Below are 17,022 nucleotides of genomic sequence, written 5' to 3' on the forward strand. Positions count from 1 at the left end.
GAGGGACAGTGGGACTCAAGGCTACCAGAGTCCCTGCAGAGAGCTGCAAGGCTGCAGAGAGCCCTGGACAGTGGCTTCTGTGGTCAATAGGACAGAGCAGTGCTGTGGACACGCTCATCGCAAATTGATAAGGAAAAAATATCAAACTTGAAATACTTAGTAGTTACTTTGAATACTCCAGTAGGTGGAAGAAGACAGTACACACATACTAATGTCTAACCTCCAAAGTGAGTAAACACAGTTACAGAAGTGAATAAAAACATTGATTAGTTAAAATATAAAACACTATAATTGTGTAATATTAAGAATTTTTGATTTATAAATGCAGATCAGAATTTAGGTTTTCTGTACTGAAATCCCTGTCAAATAGTTTCACATAAAGCTGTTTCAACATTGGCTGACCAAAAGAAAAAAGTCTGTTTTGGAGGCATAAAAATGCCATGAGGCCTGTAGCTTAACCTCATGTGGCCCCTAAAAATAAAAAACTGCTCAGGAAAACAGAGTAAGAAGCATGAAAAGCCACGTAGAGTTCCGTACTGCACACTGTGGGGGAAACCTCCAATCAGTTCCGTTAGCTCCTGAGTAGGAATGGTTTAGGCTGAATGGCGCTGGATTTACATAAACCGAGATGTTAAGAAAAGCATGAAATGAACAGGTTAACAAGAACAGGTGCAGCCAGCCAGCCATACCTGGTTAATTTTAAGAACAGGAGAAAAGTTAGATGAAGGAAGGAGACAAAATGCCCTGAGCACAGAGTCAAGGTGACACTAAGTAGGGTGCCCAGGAGAGCAATGCTTTCGAAAATTAGTCTGGTGAGAGCACACAGGTGATGAAATGACACCCTTGGCTCTGCTCTCACCTATGTCAGACAACTATTACGTCACCAAGTCCATACGATGTAAAGCCCTCTTTTACAATGCTGTTTGGGTTCCAGTTTCCCCGGCTGTGAAATCCTACTCCTCTCTCAAGGTTATACATCTTGAGCATTGCTACCCTTACAAACAATTCCTCCGTCTCTCTGGGCTTGTGGCTTCTAATGCAGGTAGCAAATCTCCTTCCTGACAGACGTTTCTGCACACTGGAGATGAAGCTTTCAGGGGCTGAGATGACCAGAGAGTGCTATCAGCCTCCAGAGGGCAGGTGGCAAAGATGACAAGGTCTTGGCAAAGCACAGGACACACTGCCACAGCGAGATGTTACAGCAGTGGTGTATAAGGACCTTATCTTCACTCTCTTCATTCGAAAGGAGCCTGCCAACTACTTCTGCACAAAGCATGCAAGGGAAAGATCACTGACATCTTAGAGCTTTTAAAGATGCTTTTAAACTCACATGCTGACAAAGGAAAGGATCATGAACTATTACAGAAAGGAACAACGTGTACGTCATGTGTGCGGTGGTGCACATGTGCAGACCAGAGCGAAACAGCAGGTGTCTTATCTGTATCACACTCTCTGCTACTGACTAAGACAGGGTCTCTCACTGACACAGCTAGCCAGCTGGCCAGGGAGCTCTTGGGACCTGCGCCCGTCCTCCTGCCCAGTGCCAGATACAGGTATGACGCCTACATCATGCTCCACCTTTTATATGGGTGCTGGGGATTCCAAGTAAGTCCTTGCTCTTACCAAGCAAGCATTTTTACCAGTGAGTCAACTCGCTAGTCCCGCAAGATAAATTTTAATAAATACAGTTTTATATGTGAAATTTTAAATTGAATTGAATCAATGTGAGAACGTTAGCCAGTGCTCTGAATTCCAGGAAAGGTGTTTTAATAGTACAGGTGGTTTGATTGTTACCTTGTCTGGTGAGTCATTGACACCTGAACTTGACAGTGGCTTTCATTAAGGACCACCGAGACGTGAGGCATTTCTCAAAAGTAATTCTCCATCAGAAGAAATTCAGACTTAAGGAGCCATGGATGTTAAACTATGAGGCCACACCCCTACCACTAAAAGGGTCCAAAGGACTTTTTATCAAACAGTTGGGCTATATCTTGAATGTACACCTGCTTACAATAGTAGCTGTTCTGAGCAGGCTCTCAGAGAGGCCTGAAAGGTCTGAAAGGGATGCCAGGATTGGGTTATAGAAGGACAAACAGCAGCATTTAACTACTGCTGTCGTGGCCAGGATTTAATTTGCCCCCCTCTGTCTCACTCATAATATCACTTTCACACATTTTTAAGAATTTTGATAATTGCTAGAAGAAAGATCATACTGTATATATAATTTGAACTGTTTTCTTTTTGAAAATATTTTAAGTTATGTGTAGGTTATGTGATTGGATGCACATTTGAGGGTGGATGCCCTCAGAGGCCAAAGGGTCTTTTCCCCTGAAGCTGGAGTTTTAGGTGTGTGAACCACCACCCTTACCTGGGTCTGGGAACCGAACTTACTTCTCTGGAAGAGAACAGCAAGTGCTCCTAACCACTGAGCCATCATCTCTCGAGCTCTGCATGTTGCTTTTTTTAAAATATAGTTTCATATGCACATGAGGATATTGACTAATACATCTTTTAAACAGTTTCAGGACATTTCATACTTGTAAAACAGTTCATTAGTATCTCTTTGAGGTAGGCAGGTGGCTCAAACTGTAAATTTCAGAACTAAGGAGGCTGAAACAGGATCATTGCCACGAGTTTGAGGCCGGATTGGGTTGAATCTCAACTTCCAAGCCAGCCTTCTCTATACTGTTAGATTGTGTCTCAAACCAAACCAAACCAAACCAAACCAAACCAAACCAAACCAAACCAAACCAAAAACACCCATCTTGCAAATAACAGACTTGGCGTTGTTTTCAAGTTTTTGTTTGCTACTAAGAGCAACACTGAAGTGAGTGTCCTGGGAGGCCTTTATGTTTATGTAACTAGTTCCCAGGAGAACTGCGGCACACACACTTCCAATTTGAGTAGTTTAACTTTCCTCAAATCCACATTTCAAAAGAAAAGAACTGCACTCTTCCCATCTCCCTCCCCAGGCCTGACACTGGCAAGGAGACTGTAGTTCTTTTAGCTCTAGATGACCACTGGCCTTGAGCTACATCTATTTCTTTCCTAGGCCCTTTGTCTTTGTTTTACCATCCAGTAGAAGCTTGCTACATATTATACATTTTCAGAACGTATTGTTCTCATTTTAGATTTTTCCTAGTCTATTTCCAGGTGGGCAGCAGCTAGCTTTAGTACCTTCAGAGGCATGGCAGAATAACAAGTGGGAAGCCCAATGCATCCTCACGTTAGGAACCAACCATGTAATTTTCGCTAAGGTTCAGGGATAAGGACAAGCAGTTTATGTTCCTTCCCAAAGGGAACCATGCTCCTTGATAGGCTCCTTTTCTCAAATGTATTCCTTTGCTTGTTATTGTGTTAAATTTTAATTCACAGACTGGGCTGGAAGTATAGCAAATGTGAAGGTTCAATTTCACCACCAAAAACAATTGGTTATCTGAATCACTTGATGAATATATGAATGACTATATGATACACTCACACACACACACATATATATATATATACACATTATATATATACACATTACATAACACATACACACACATACACATGTATATGTGTGTGCACACGTGTTGGTGACGAGACCATTGAGTTGTTACTGTTTTAAACTTTGTCAGTACTGATGCTATGTACCCTCCTGGATATCGTCACAGTTATGTGGGTGTTTGAGGGCTGCTACTTTATGGAGAATACATGTGCTCTGCTCTGACGGGCAATGTCAGTCTTTTTTTTTTTTTTTTTTTTAGATTTATTTTGTTTTTAATTGTGTGACTATGTATGTGTATGCAGTGCCTGCAGAGAACAGGGGAGGGTGTCAAATTCTCTGTCGCTGGAGTTCCAGGTGATTGTAAGATGTCTGACACGGATACTGGGAACTGAACTCGGGTTCTCTAAAGAGCAGTGCACACACACAAGCCCTGAGCCACATCTCCCGCCCATCAGTCTTTTTACTTTCAGTTTTGTTTTGTTTTGTTTTGGTTGGGTATGTAGAGTTTATATTACATTTGATTATGAGTGACTGTGAATGACTTTTCATTTTGATTCATTTTTCAGATATCAAAATGGATGTTTAAGTCCTCTTCCTCTGTATTTTTATCGTCTTAGTTTATCTCCTCTCTTTGTGAAAGCTATTAAATCTCTCATAGTCCCTTTACGATAGGCTGAGCACTAATGTTACTAGGCCATGAAAATCAGCATTTGTTTGTTGGTTCATTTTTGAGACAGGGTCTCACTATGCAGCCCTCGCTGGCTAGGAACTCAATATGTAGACCAGGCTGGACTCCTGAGCTCCATGTCCCTCTGATTGCTGAGATTAAAGGTATGCACCACCACACACAGCTGGCAAGCATTTCCATGGATAATACTTTTGTTTTGGATCCATTGGCTTTTACTCCATAACATAAGACTGTTTCAACCAAACACCCAGGTCTGGAAAGACGCACTCGCCAGGCTGGTAGAAAGGCTCAGGAGCAGGGTACTGGCTGGGCACATAGAAGGCACTGGGTTCAATCACAAGGACTTTCCTCTATACACCTAGTTGTTAAATGGTCAGAATGGGCTTCATTAATTAATGTATGTATGTAATCTCAACCCCTTATAACTTCCATCCCCCAACCTTCCTATTTTTTCCAAGGCACTCACCACTCTTTGTTTATTGTCTAGAACCACACGAAGGGAACTCCCAGTAGAACTTTTTGTCTGGATTCATCACTGTGGCCCAAACACTTGTCGAGGAATCAGGCCAATAAACAGATGTACAGTGAAGGAACCCAGCAATCATAGCGACAGCAGAAGCACGCATCTACACTGCGTATTTCAACTGTAAGATAAGCTGACAACCAAGTATCTTAAGAATACGAGAGAAACACTTACCTTTGACGACAAAACCATTTAAAGACTGTTTCAGCTTGAGAGGAAAGTCACAGTGTGACATATAAACATGTCTTCCTATTTCCTTCCTGAGGTCTTACACTTTCATCAAACTGATTAAACTTTGCATCTCTTTTTATCTCAACAGCCGTGCTTTCCTTCAAGTTAAACTTGAGATACAGAAGTTGGAACGTTGTTTAAAACAGATAATGTGCCTATTATGAATACATTTTTCAAAAAGTAATTAAGAACCTGTCTGTAACATCTGCTTCAAATCTACTCAAATGCTGGGCTGTGAATTTACGTCTCTATTCAGTATTACAATAAAAAGCAAGAACTTGTTATTAAAATAGAGTACAGGTGACCACACTCTGAGGCATGGCTTTTGAAGCTCTGCCTCTGGAGTTTCCTGTGCCCAGGCCTGAGATGTGGAATGGAGTTTGTGTGTTTTTTTCTCGTCTTTATTGTCTTGTTTTCAGCTCTGGTTTCAGCCAATCATTTAAGTCACCAATCATTTAAGTCACTAGCTTACACAATAAATCATTATCATAAAAATCTCAAGACCAACATAGTCAACTGACCTGGACCCTTGGGGGCTCCCGGAGACGGAACCATCAACCAAAGAGCATGGTGGGCCTAGGCTCCCCATGCATCTGCAGCAGATGCGTAGCTCAGTTTTCATGCAGGTTCCCCAGCAACTGGAGCGGAGGCTGTCCCTGACTCTGCTGCCTGCCTGTGGCTCCCTTGTCTGACCTCAGTGGGAGAGGATGTGCCTAGTCCTGCAGTGACTTGAGGTGCCAGGGATGGGTTGATATGGGGTGGGGGGGCGCTCCCTTCTCAGAGGTAAAGGGGAGGGGAGATGGAGGGGGGAGGCCGCAATTGAGACGTAGAGTGAATAAGTAAGTAAGTAAGTAAATAAATAAATAAATGGGAAAAACCAAGTGGAAGGTGGCCTCACATGAACGGCTTACTGAATACCCACGAATCAAGGAATGGGTCCTGCAGTTAGGTAAGGACTAGGATCCTAAGATGACGACTTAGAGACAGACCTCAAGATGCTCTCAAGAATGGCGAAAGTAAAGGTTTCGGAGGGAAGATGCTGTGAACAGAGACAACAGATCATGACAACACGAGAAGCACAACAGAAGCCAACAACAAGACTTGAAAGGGAGATGAATATTAAAAATATAGCATTATAGGATGTCTGTGGCCAGTCAAGAGGAAGTCAAAGTCATATTTTCAGGCCTGTGTGGTTGGGGAAAAGGATGTCAAAGATGAGGAAACCGGGAGGCAGGTTTGGAAGGACCAAGTGTTGCTTATTTGAATTATAAAGGCAGCCACTGTGTCAGGCAGGGTTCTCTAAAGAATCAGAACTGACAGGATGAATATATACACATATTAAGGGGGATTCATCAGAATGGCTTGCAGAAGGTGATCGGGAGAGGCTCAGAACCTGGGATTTATTCAGTCTGCAAGGTTGGAGGTCTCAGCAGTCTCGATCTGGTGCTGGAGTCCTGGAGAGCTGCTGGTCTTCAGTCTATGTTGGAATCCAGAAACAGGCTCTGTATCAGTGAAGGGTTACCAGAAAAGGATAGGGAGACTTGCCTGCAAAAGTGAGGGTAAATACCCCCAAAGCAAGCTTACTTTCTCCTCTGTCCTTTGAGCTAGGCTGCCTCCAAAAAGGCGCTGCATAGACTTAGGGCTGGTCTCTGGCTTCAGAGAATCCGATCAAGAAAATCTTTCACAGCTGTGTCCAGGAGCTTGGGTTTTAGTTGATTCCATGTATAGGCAAGTTGACAACCAAGATTAGTCACCACAAGTCTACCACTTGCCAAAGTTGACACACAATCATATCTTATACCATGATAAATTTCCAAGTGAGAACAATAACTGGGTCATAATTTTGCCTAACATGATATGACTATTACATGAATAACTGCAAAAAGCATTGTGTGTTATAGAATAGGTAGCAACATCCCTTGAGGAATGCAGTCTTTTAGTCTCTCAAAACTTAAATATGGCAGCCAAACATAGTGACACACCTTCAATTCCAACAGTCAGGAAACAGACAGTGAGACAGTGTGAGTTTCAGTCCAACCTGGTCTACAGTGAGAGTTCCAGGACAGCCAGGACTACACAGTGAGGCCCTGACTCATGACAACAACAAAACCCTCTTAAATATGATAATATTGATTTACAACATTGAATTGATATTTTCTTGATTGATGTTACATTATATGATAAAGAAATAGAGGAAAACAAACACAAATATTGGCTTAATATATGTGCATATATGCACAAATGTGTTTTTAACAAAAAATACGACAACTATTCTCATGTTAGTTATAGCTCGTTTCTGCTGGCCTTAGCTGGTATTTATAAATATCTTCCTCTACTTCTTACTCTTTACTTCCTGTCTGGAACCACAACCTCTGGGCCAGCAGAAGTTAAGGTCACTGGAACAGGAAACAAAATTTTCCCTAGTGGTCCAGAATGATCGTGAGTGGACTCGCCGCCATTCCCACGCCTTGGTTCCTGAGTCTGTGAATCCTGGCTATGAGGAAAACTACCATGTATCACGTACTGATTCAAAACATATACCGTCTTTGGAGAACCATGCTCCAGTGTGCCAGGTTGCTGCCGCCTAATGGCCCCTGTGAATGATTCTTTAAAGGCCATTGTGCAATTCTACCAAGGCAACTTTTTTAGGGTGGAAGGGAACATGGCAAGACCAGGGGATTCCATGAGCACGGGCCTCCAGTCACACTTCTCTGGCTGTGAAGTGACGGCCATCATGTGAAATGCTAGGATAGCAGATTAAGCATTCTCGAAGTCTACGGATGGTGGTCTTGGCAGAGGCATCACATGCAGGAAAGGCAAATCCACAGCCAGAATAAGGATCGATTCCAGGGAGGACTAAACATTGCCCTCTCCACAAAAGAAGTTGTTCAATGTGATAATCCTGCAGGGGGATGGTGACATAGGGGCTCTGTGTTGGTCTCTGCTGCTGGCCTATCAGGCACTCAACAGCCGCTACAGCCACGTCAGCACTGGAGCAGAAGTCCATGTTGTTGAGCACATGTATAGCCTATACTTCTGCAATCACAGCCACCTTGTTCACGGCACACTGGGCAATGAGGAAGAGGCTGACTGTCCACAGAACAGGCTATTTCTGTTATTTACTGGACTACGAGCTTCTCTGCTGAAGCCACTTTTTGATGAACATTTACATGAGAGACTTCATTTCCTTTGCCTATTTCAGGGGCAGGCGGTGGAAACTATTCAGATACTTCTTCCCCAAATGTCTTTCTTTTCTCACCAATTTCACAATCATGTTCGTTCCAAGTCCTTGACCATCTAACACACTGGCCACAGTCCCATGAATTGGTGAACAATCGCACATCTGGCCACTTCTCCTTCTGCCCACTGTGAAGATTTCCCACCAGTAACTTTCAGGGTTGTTCTAGAAAGGGGTTATAACGCTGTAGCTGTCCACTTCTGCTTGGTGCCTGCATACGGTACAGAACCAGCCAGGCCCTAGTCTTCTTTTCCTTAGTTAATCACCATAGGGCATGTCCCATGAGGCCATAGATGCATGCTTGGGAGTAGAGGCATTGTACCAGGAGTAGAAGAGGTATTTAGGAAACTTCTTCCTGTAGCTTGCTGGTGCCCCCAGGACCCACCTTGGCCCTATCATGTATAGTATGTATGTATCGTATATATAATTTGATAATGGGTTGTTGCTGTGTACACCCTACTTTATGGCTTGGTGGGTCAGATAACACCTAGCACAGGTGGGCAGCTAAGGTCTCATTGTCAAATACTGTTTCCACGAGGCTCAATAGCTGGCTAAGAGCTGACCCCCAAATGATCCCCTTTAGCAGATGGTGCTAAAGCCTTGCTCCAAAATCCCAAGGGTCTCTGCTATGATTCACCTGTATGGGCTGCCAGTGACTCTGATCCCTAGCTGCCTCTGACATGTCAGGTGCTGATAGGTCTCTTGGATCATATGATCCACGTGGTAGAGCAGTCTTCACATCAGCCTGGGACTGCTGAAGAGCCTTCTCCTGCTCCAGTCCCCACACAAGGCTAGGAGCTTTCTGAGGCACTTGGTATGTGCTGCCTCCAGACTCCAAAGAGGCCCCCTAAACACTGCTTCTTTCTTAGTGGTGCGAGGGGTCAAGTGCAACGACTTCTCTTTCACATCTCTGCATACCTCACAGCACTGGCCTTCTAGAAACTTGACAGAGGCGGAAGCCCCTGGATTTTGGTTGGGTTTCTTTCCCACCCTCGAAGGCACGGATGCACATGTCTAACATGGTTGCTACCTCCTGTTCACTTGGTTCAACCAGAATAATGTCATCAATTATGTTGTACACCAGTGTGATACTTCTGTGGAAGAGACAAACCATCAAGATCTCTTCGAATTAAGCTAGGACACAGAGGTGGAGAATTAATATATCCTTGAGGTACAATGGTACAGGTGTACTGCTGGCCTTGCCAGCTGAAAGCAAAATTGCTTCTAGTGGTCCTTATGGACAGGGACCAAGAAAGAAGGCATTTGCTAGGTCAACAGCTGCACACTGGGGAGTGGAACATGGTGGTTGTTTGAGCACTTGGTCCCCAGATGGAGGAACTGCTTGGGGATGTCTACATGGAGCAGTCTTGCTGGAGGAAGTGCGTCCCTGGACTAGAGCCTGCATCACTTCCAGTTCACTTCCTCTGCTTCCTGCCTTGTGGTCCAGGCTGTGAGTTCTCAGCTTTCTATTCAGCCTGCCTGCCCCATGGCACCACACCTCCCTGTCATGATAAACCCCTATCCCTCTGGAACCATAAGCCCAAAAAGTTATGTCAAGGTATTCTATCACAGTAAAGACTAGTAACTAATACGACCACCTAATGGTTACGTATAACAGGGATCTAGTGTAGGACCTGGTAGATCTGTAAAGATAAATTGATTTAAGAAATAAAAACTTGATATGTACTTTCTGTTTTGCTGCAGTGTTGGGATTGAACCCAGGGCCCTTGCACATACTGCGCAAGTCTTCTGCTAATGGTCTGCATCCCCAGCCCTTGTTTTTTGAGAAAACGCCTCACCACAAACTTTAAACTGCCCTTCAATATTCTGTGTGGCCTAAGGAGGCCTTAAACTCACAGCTGCCCTCCATCTTCCTCCCCGGTGCTGGAATTAGAATTACAGGCGTGTGTCCAGACACCTGGCTGAATGCTACACTTTGAAGCCCCAAATTAAGATTGATATTACAAAAAAAAAGATTGATATTACAGCAATAAATCACCCTGTTAAAAAATAATTGGGGGATAGTTCTCATTTAATCAGTAAATACAAATTAAAAGTAAATGTGAAATTTTAGTTTAGCTGTGACAAGCTAAGGGATTTGACTTTGTAAGCTGCACAGCACATCAAAACCCCAGCAGTTCAGAGACCTGAGACAGACTGAAAACTGAAGTGTGGCTTCATGGAAAGAACCATCTCATAAAGGGATTTACCTAAATAAAAACGTTGTAACACATATACGGCTAGGGTGGAAATGGATGTGAAATAAACTTTAGCCTTAAAACTAAATTATGTCCTCATGCCATATGATGCTGTCATATCCCATCCCATAGTAGTTGCTCAATTATCAAAATTGCTTATTTAATACTTTTCTCTATGATGGTGACAGAAAGGATTATAGCTTTCAAAGCATCTATAATTCAGGAACTGATATTTAATTTAAAAGTTGCAAAACGAGGGATGGAGAAATGGCTCAGTGGTTCAGTGCTCTTCTGGAGGACCTGGGTTCAATTCACAGTGGCTCACTACTCTGTCTGTAACTCCAGTTCCAGTGACCAACGTTCTTTTGGCCTCGGTCTCGTTAGGCATCAGACTTCCAGTGTGGTGCACATATATGTATGCAGGCAAAACACCCATACACATAAAAATAAATACATCTCAAAAAAATTGCAGAACAGTAGGATAAAGACACTCAAGGCATTCAGGAATCAGCTAAGACAGATGCAGAGGTCACTGGTATATTCCTCGTCAACCTGAAGCCCTTAGAGTGCAAGCTCACTTACCAAATGAAGATGATAGCTAATGCTTTCAAAGTCAGAAACCATAAAGCTGCATTTATGCACCATTAACGACATCGTCTTAATTCAAATGTGTAAATGCACACTCATTCACTAGTCTTTGTATAGAACTAGTGCCTGTATTCAAAATTCATCTCCTACTGAGTGTGTTATTGCATAAGCCGTATATGATCTATTATGTATGGTTTTTACTTATGGTTTGTAAAACGGAGAACTTAAAAGCATTTCTCAAAGAATATGAATAACCTGGTCATTATGAAAAAAATCTCATGTCAGATGATAAATTAAACTTGATGCTTCCTTAATGGAAACAATGCTCTTAGTAATGTAGTCGATTTGTATTCTTGTCTGACCCCCTTATTCTTTTGACCAGGCAGCTGGTTCATGATCTTTGACAGGGACAACTTGAAGCTTTGATGACTTTTCTCTTCATCATATATAATTATCCAGCCGTCATTAAATTTGACAGCAAACTTCAAATAGCTCATTTATACTGAAACATTTCAAAGCACTCAACCTAATTTTTATGGAATTTTCTTTACAGCCATTAATTTAGATGTTTACTGATTTCACCATTACTCTAACTTTGCCATTACTCTAAGCTTGTGAACGAACACAATCAACTTTCAGCTTTAGTGTGTACCCACCTGCATGGCTAAGGAAAGGAACAGCCACCGAGACCTGGGTGACCCATGGGCCCTCAGGATCCATACATACATTTCCTAGATGACATTAGGCTACAGCATGAGTCAGTTCAGAAGGATCCGGCTGAGAGTTCCGTTGTTACTTTCTGACATTATCACTTAATGGAAGATGGAGCCTGGGTCGATAGCTACACCAGTCACTTTGGGCAACTCATCACCTTGTTTCTTAGTTGTGACTAGGACTATCTCCTAAGTGCCTATTTCCTAAGAGTGTATGTGTGTGAGAAAGACATTTACCTGTTGTAACACCTGAAGAACAGGCAACCCCTCCCCACCTGACAGATGCAGAAGCTCAGTGAGGCTGATGGGGTTCTGGTGAGTAAAGGGTTCCATTATTTTGTATTTCAAGTGGATTATGCTACCACTTGCTTTCAAAATAGTGGCATTTGCTGTTCACAACTACTTTATGGTCAGGTAGTTTTAAATCCTACTATGTAATCAGTCTTTGGCTACTTTCTGGGTTCTTCTCTCTTCCAGTCCTTTCCACCCCCTTCACCTCCTTTCAATCCTCTAACACTAGAAAGGAGAGAAAAAACAGCTAGAGGGGAGAGGGGCAGTGCTATCATTAGACCCCTCCCTGCTGATTATGAGTTCCTTGGGGCAAGTTTGGTCTCCATCCTTCGGCACATCTAATTTCTTCTTGTTGTTTCTTCTTTGTGCATGACCACGACCAACAGCAACCAAACCACCACCACCAACCCACAGCAGCCAGCCTCTCGGGGGCCTAGCATTTATATACCCCCTGAAAAATCCCCAGAGTTCCGAACCTTGCACAATCACAGAAACTATCTGCAGCTGACAAAACCACATCCCTGCTAGAGCACGAGGCAAACCACAGTCAGCTGCCGTGGACAATCTGAAGCACTCCCATTTCCCACACCTGGGATTAAAATGAAAACACATTCCCGTAATATGTCCATGGTTTTAAAAGGAAGTGAGGTTCTCAGTACACTACTATACCAAAGACGGAGCAGATTCAGAGTATAGCTGGCTTCTACAAGCTTTGTGTGCAGCAGAGGACAGTAAACTGAACCAAAATTGTTTGCCAGTGTGATCAGATTAAACTCTCGGCAAGCAAGACAATGAATGAATGCTTGAAGAATGTATCACTTCTTAGACAAAAACACTGTGAAAATCCTCACAGTTGCAATTAAACAGGAAATGGCGCTAATGCCCAAACACAAGTGTCTCCATTTCTGTTACTGGCTTCCTTCCAGTCTTTGGCGTTTGCCTATGAAACAAAGTGTCGACCCATACATCAGACTAGTCTCTATTATCATCTGTACTAAAGTCTGGTGGGAAAACAAGGCACACTTTATAACACTGGCTGTTACGTCCCCCACTCCCTTCAAACTCGTCTAGGAAAAATAAATCACAGCTGATACTATAATAACTGCTTGATTATAACAAAATATTTGGTTTTGAAAATATCCTTTTAAGCCATATATGGCGACCTGTGCCTGTAACCCCAGCAGTTGAGAGGCTGAGGCAGGAGGACTGACATGAGTTCCAGGTCGGTCTATGCTATGTTACCTAATGAATTTCAGATCAGCCAGGACTAGAGAGTGAGATCCTATTTTAGAGAACAAACAAGGTGGTACACTCCTTTAATCCCAGCATGCAGGGGGGAGGGAGCAGGGGCTAAAGGGAGGGGGAGGGGAGAGGGGGAGGGGGAAGGGGGCAGGGGTGGGGGCAGAGGCAGAGGCAGAGGCAGAGGCAGGCAGATCTCTGTGAATTTGAGGCCAGAGAGGTCTACAGAGTGAATTCCAGGCAGTCAGAGCCACACATTGAGGTAAGCAATCTAGCAAATGAAAAATAGTCTTTTAGGGCTGGAGGTGTAGCTAAGAGCACATGCTTAGCACACACGAGGTCCTGGGTTCAATTTTCAGCATTTGGAAAAGAAATCAAGAGTCCTTTGTCCGGACAGCGGGTGAATGGAATGGGTTTCCTTGCCACACACTTCTCTTAGTTTGTGCACATTCATATTTGCAGGGCACAAGGATGGAAACTGAGAGCCACATAGATGGAGGGAAACCATGGCTAACTAACTTTTTTGCCTGATCTATGATTTGGCAAAGGTGCTGTGACACCCAAATGTATTATACATCATAGAAAACAACAGCGTGAGTAACTGTGATTTTGTCTTTTACAGACCTGAACCAAACCCAGAAGTGTTTCCCTTCCCTTGAAGCTTTATAGTAATGGAGGTAAACAGAGGTAATCAATCAGTACTCTTTAGGTACAAACACAACCAAAGTTATCTGTGGTCTCTGAACACATATCGGAGAAATCACACACCAACTGGATCTGATGCAGGATCGATCAGGTTTTCCAAGTGCTTATGTTAGAACAGCATACAGTTGGTTAGGAAATGGGAATACAGAACAATTTAAGCAACAGAGGGGAGACGACTGTGGTGAGAGTGGGGGAGTGTGAGTGAATTAGAACATGAATGTGAGAATAGGGATAAACTGACAGAGCCTTCACCTAGAAAGCATGAAGCCCTGGGTTTGAGCCTCAGTTCTCTACTTTTTTTAAAGACAGGGTTTCTCTGTGTAGCCCCGGCTGTCCTGGAGTGTCCTTCGTAGACCAGGCTGGTCTTGAATTCACCAAGATCCGCCTGCTTCTGCCCCCTGAGTGCTGGGACTAAAGGCCTGTGCTGCCTCGCCTGGTCTTAGTCCAATATTTTTTAAAGGAGAGAGAGAGAGAGAGAGAGAGAGAGAGAGAGAGAGAGAGAGAGAGAGAGAGAGAGAGAGAGAGGAAGGAGGAGGAGGAGGAGGAGGAGGAGAGAGAGAGAGAGAGACAGAGAGAGAGAGAGAGACAGAGAGAGAGACAGAGAGAGAGACTAGTTTTCAACTGTTCATAGTCAGAAATGTGTTCAGTACTATAAACGTTAACTAAGCCCATGCCATTCAACAACTCCCTGGCTTGCCCTAACATGCAACTTAGAGGAATAGTTTTAAAAACCACCAAAAAGCTGTTTTATAGTTCTTACAAAAAGCACAATGGAACAAGGTAGTGAATGAAATGGCAGATCAGTGGACATCAGCAGTAACTAGAATCTCAGTGACAAATTTATCTTAGTCTAAACTCAATGTTCTTAAGAGGCCCTTCAGCCGGGTGCTGGTGGCACATGCCTTTAATCCCAGTACTTGGGAGACAGAGACAGGTGGATCCCTGGGTTTAAGGGCAGCCTGGTCTACAGAGTTTGAGTTCTAGGACAGCCAGGGCTACACAGAGAAACACTGTCTCAAAAAACTGAAAGTCCCTTCAGGGTGGTCTTCTCAACCTTCAATGGGGTATGGGGGTGACAAAAAGTAACTTGACTAGCTAGTGAATGTAATCGCAATACAGTGTATTTGTGCACAACACTGTCAAAAATGCTTTAAACTATCCTGCATTGAAAGTTAACTCTCTTAGCTCTGCGGCCCAGCGATGGCAAGCTGTAGAATTAGGTATGTCATCTACATTCAAGGCAACATTACTCATAGTAAAGATGACTTCCCAGGTTACCAGTTTGTATTTGGACTCATATAAAGAAACACTAGCTTTGGGGGCTCTTATGATAATTCATATCCTTTCCAAGGCCCTGGAAGCTACGTTTATGGAGCTGTAAGAGACTTCATGTGTTGAGGGACATGGATTTTTAAAGCTAGTGGCTTCTGTGCCCACCTAGTTGAGCATCTTTTAAGATATTACTCAGATATTACACAGCTGCTTGTGTGGACTTCTGTGAAGATTACTTCCGCCAATCAGGAATGCCGACACAGCCCTGTTGATAAGCTGTGGTCACTGTATGACTTTGTCTTCTGAACAAAGAGGCCTCTGGCAGTTTCCCGAATCTTACTGTTTGGATGAACCCACACCCATCCTGCATTTTCAGAGACTCTAGATCTTCTGCAATCTGAACCCAAGTCATTCCTTTAACCCCGGAGGAGTCTTAACCTGTCATACATAGCTAGTTAACCTGTTTGTATAGATGAGGTCTCACTGTGAACCCTGGATGATCTGGAACTTGCTACTTAGCTCAGGCTGGCTCAGTCAAACTTCCTTTGATCCTTGAGCCTCTGCAATCTAAGTGCTGGGATTACAAGACACCCAGTTCTTACAACAAACACAGCTTTTATTCACCTCCCTCATGTTTTTCTGGTAATCCCCTCTTCCAGATATCACATACAGCCACCCCTTAGCTGCCTACTGAAGTGCAGCTATGGACACCTTTTGACTGGGACTAGAGAAGATGAGCTCCCAGTGCTAATAGAGAATGCAAGGTTGCTGGGAATAAAAACCAAGCCAGTGAAGAACTATAACAACAGGATGTTAAAATCTAAAATGTCTTGGAGAGTGGTTTGCTTGTTAGGAAATTGCTGAACTAGCATGGAAAGGGCTTCTTTCTTTCTGCAGTAATAGCTTTGAGGTGAAGAAGCCAGGGAGTCTCGCAAAAGGATTGAAGGACATGAAAGTAAGAGGCGGACAATTCAGCCACCTTGGGAGAGGAGGAAGAAATGAATGAAAGGACTTTTTTAAAAAGGTGTTTGCCCGTGTTTGGAGAGTGCATACGTTAGCTACAAGTCAACTCCAAGATTCCCTTCTCATCCTGGTTATCATAACCAATCTGTCCCAGTACAACGTGCAAGCTGATGTTAATCATACAGATTTTTTTTTTAAGTGGCATCTCAGATTTCTTAAACCTTAGGCTCCTCAGCACGATACTAGCACTGCCTCCTTCTTTTCTACAAAGTTGCCGGTTACTTTGTTGTATTTTTAGATCAACTCCTTCTTTCCAAATTCTGACAGTGAGATCACTTAAGCCTTAGGTGGTTCTCAACCTTCTTAATGCTGTGACCCTTTAATATAGTTCCTCATGTTTCAGCGACCCCAATCCTAACGTTCTTTTCCCTGCTACTTCAAAACTGTGATTTTGCTACTGTAATTAACCATAATGTAAATATATAATATGCAGATGGTCTTAGGTGACTCCTGAGAAAGGTTCATTCCACCCCCAAAGGGTGGTGACCACAGGTCAAGGACCACTGAGGAGGCTAACCTCCATGTTGCATTACAAAATGCTAGGCTTGGAGAAATCCATGAACTCTTAAATTAAAGCACCCTTGTAAGAGCAAAACAGAAAAAGGCTAGTCAATAGAGGAACAGAGCAATGAAATGTACATGCAGAGAGAGACTGGAAAGAAATCACACAGAGAAAACAGCCCTACTTCCTCTTTACTATTAGTGATGCCAAGAGCCTCAAGGCCCAACTGGGTTTCTGGTCTCCGACATTGACACAAAGCTACATTATTGCTAACAAAATGCTCTGGTTGCTTAAAATAGTTTAAGTAATTTTATTTAACTT

General features: G+C 43.3%; 1 protein-coding gene across 2 annotated transcripts in view; it reads right to left on the reverse strand.

Annotated features, from left to right (window-relative positions):
* Klhl5 (kelch-like family member 5) overlaps nt 1-17,022 on the reverse strand; it is a 62,330-nt gene that overhangs the window by 41,057 nt on the left and 4,251 nt on the right. Inside the window, exon 1 of one of the 2 annotated variants that reach the window (XM_087583084.1) lies at nt 4,876-4,987. The exons of the other annotated variant lie outside the window; for it this stretch is intronic. The gene's annotated coding sequence lies outside the window, so the exon portion shown is untranslated. Of the gene's footprint in view, nt 1-4,875; nt 4,988-17,022 lie in introns of those variants that run through there. 2 annotated transcript variants of the gene reach the window in all.

Source organism: Rattus norvegicus, chromosome 14 (genome assembly GCF_021556685.1).
Source record: "Rattus norvegicus strain SHRSP/BbbUtx chromosome 14, alternate assembly SHRSP_T2T, whole genome shotgun sequence".
Classification (NCBI taxonomy): Eukaryota; Metazoa; Chordata; class Mammalia; order Rodentia; family Muridae; genus Rattus; species Rattus norvegicus.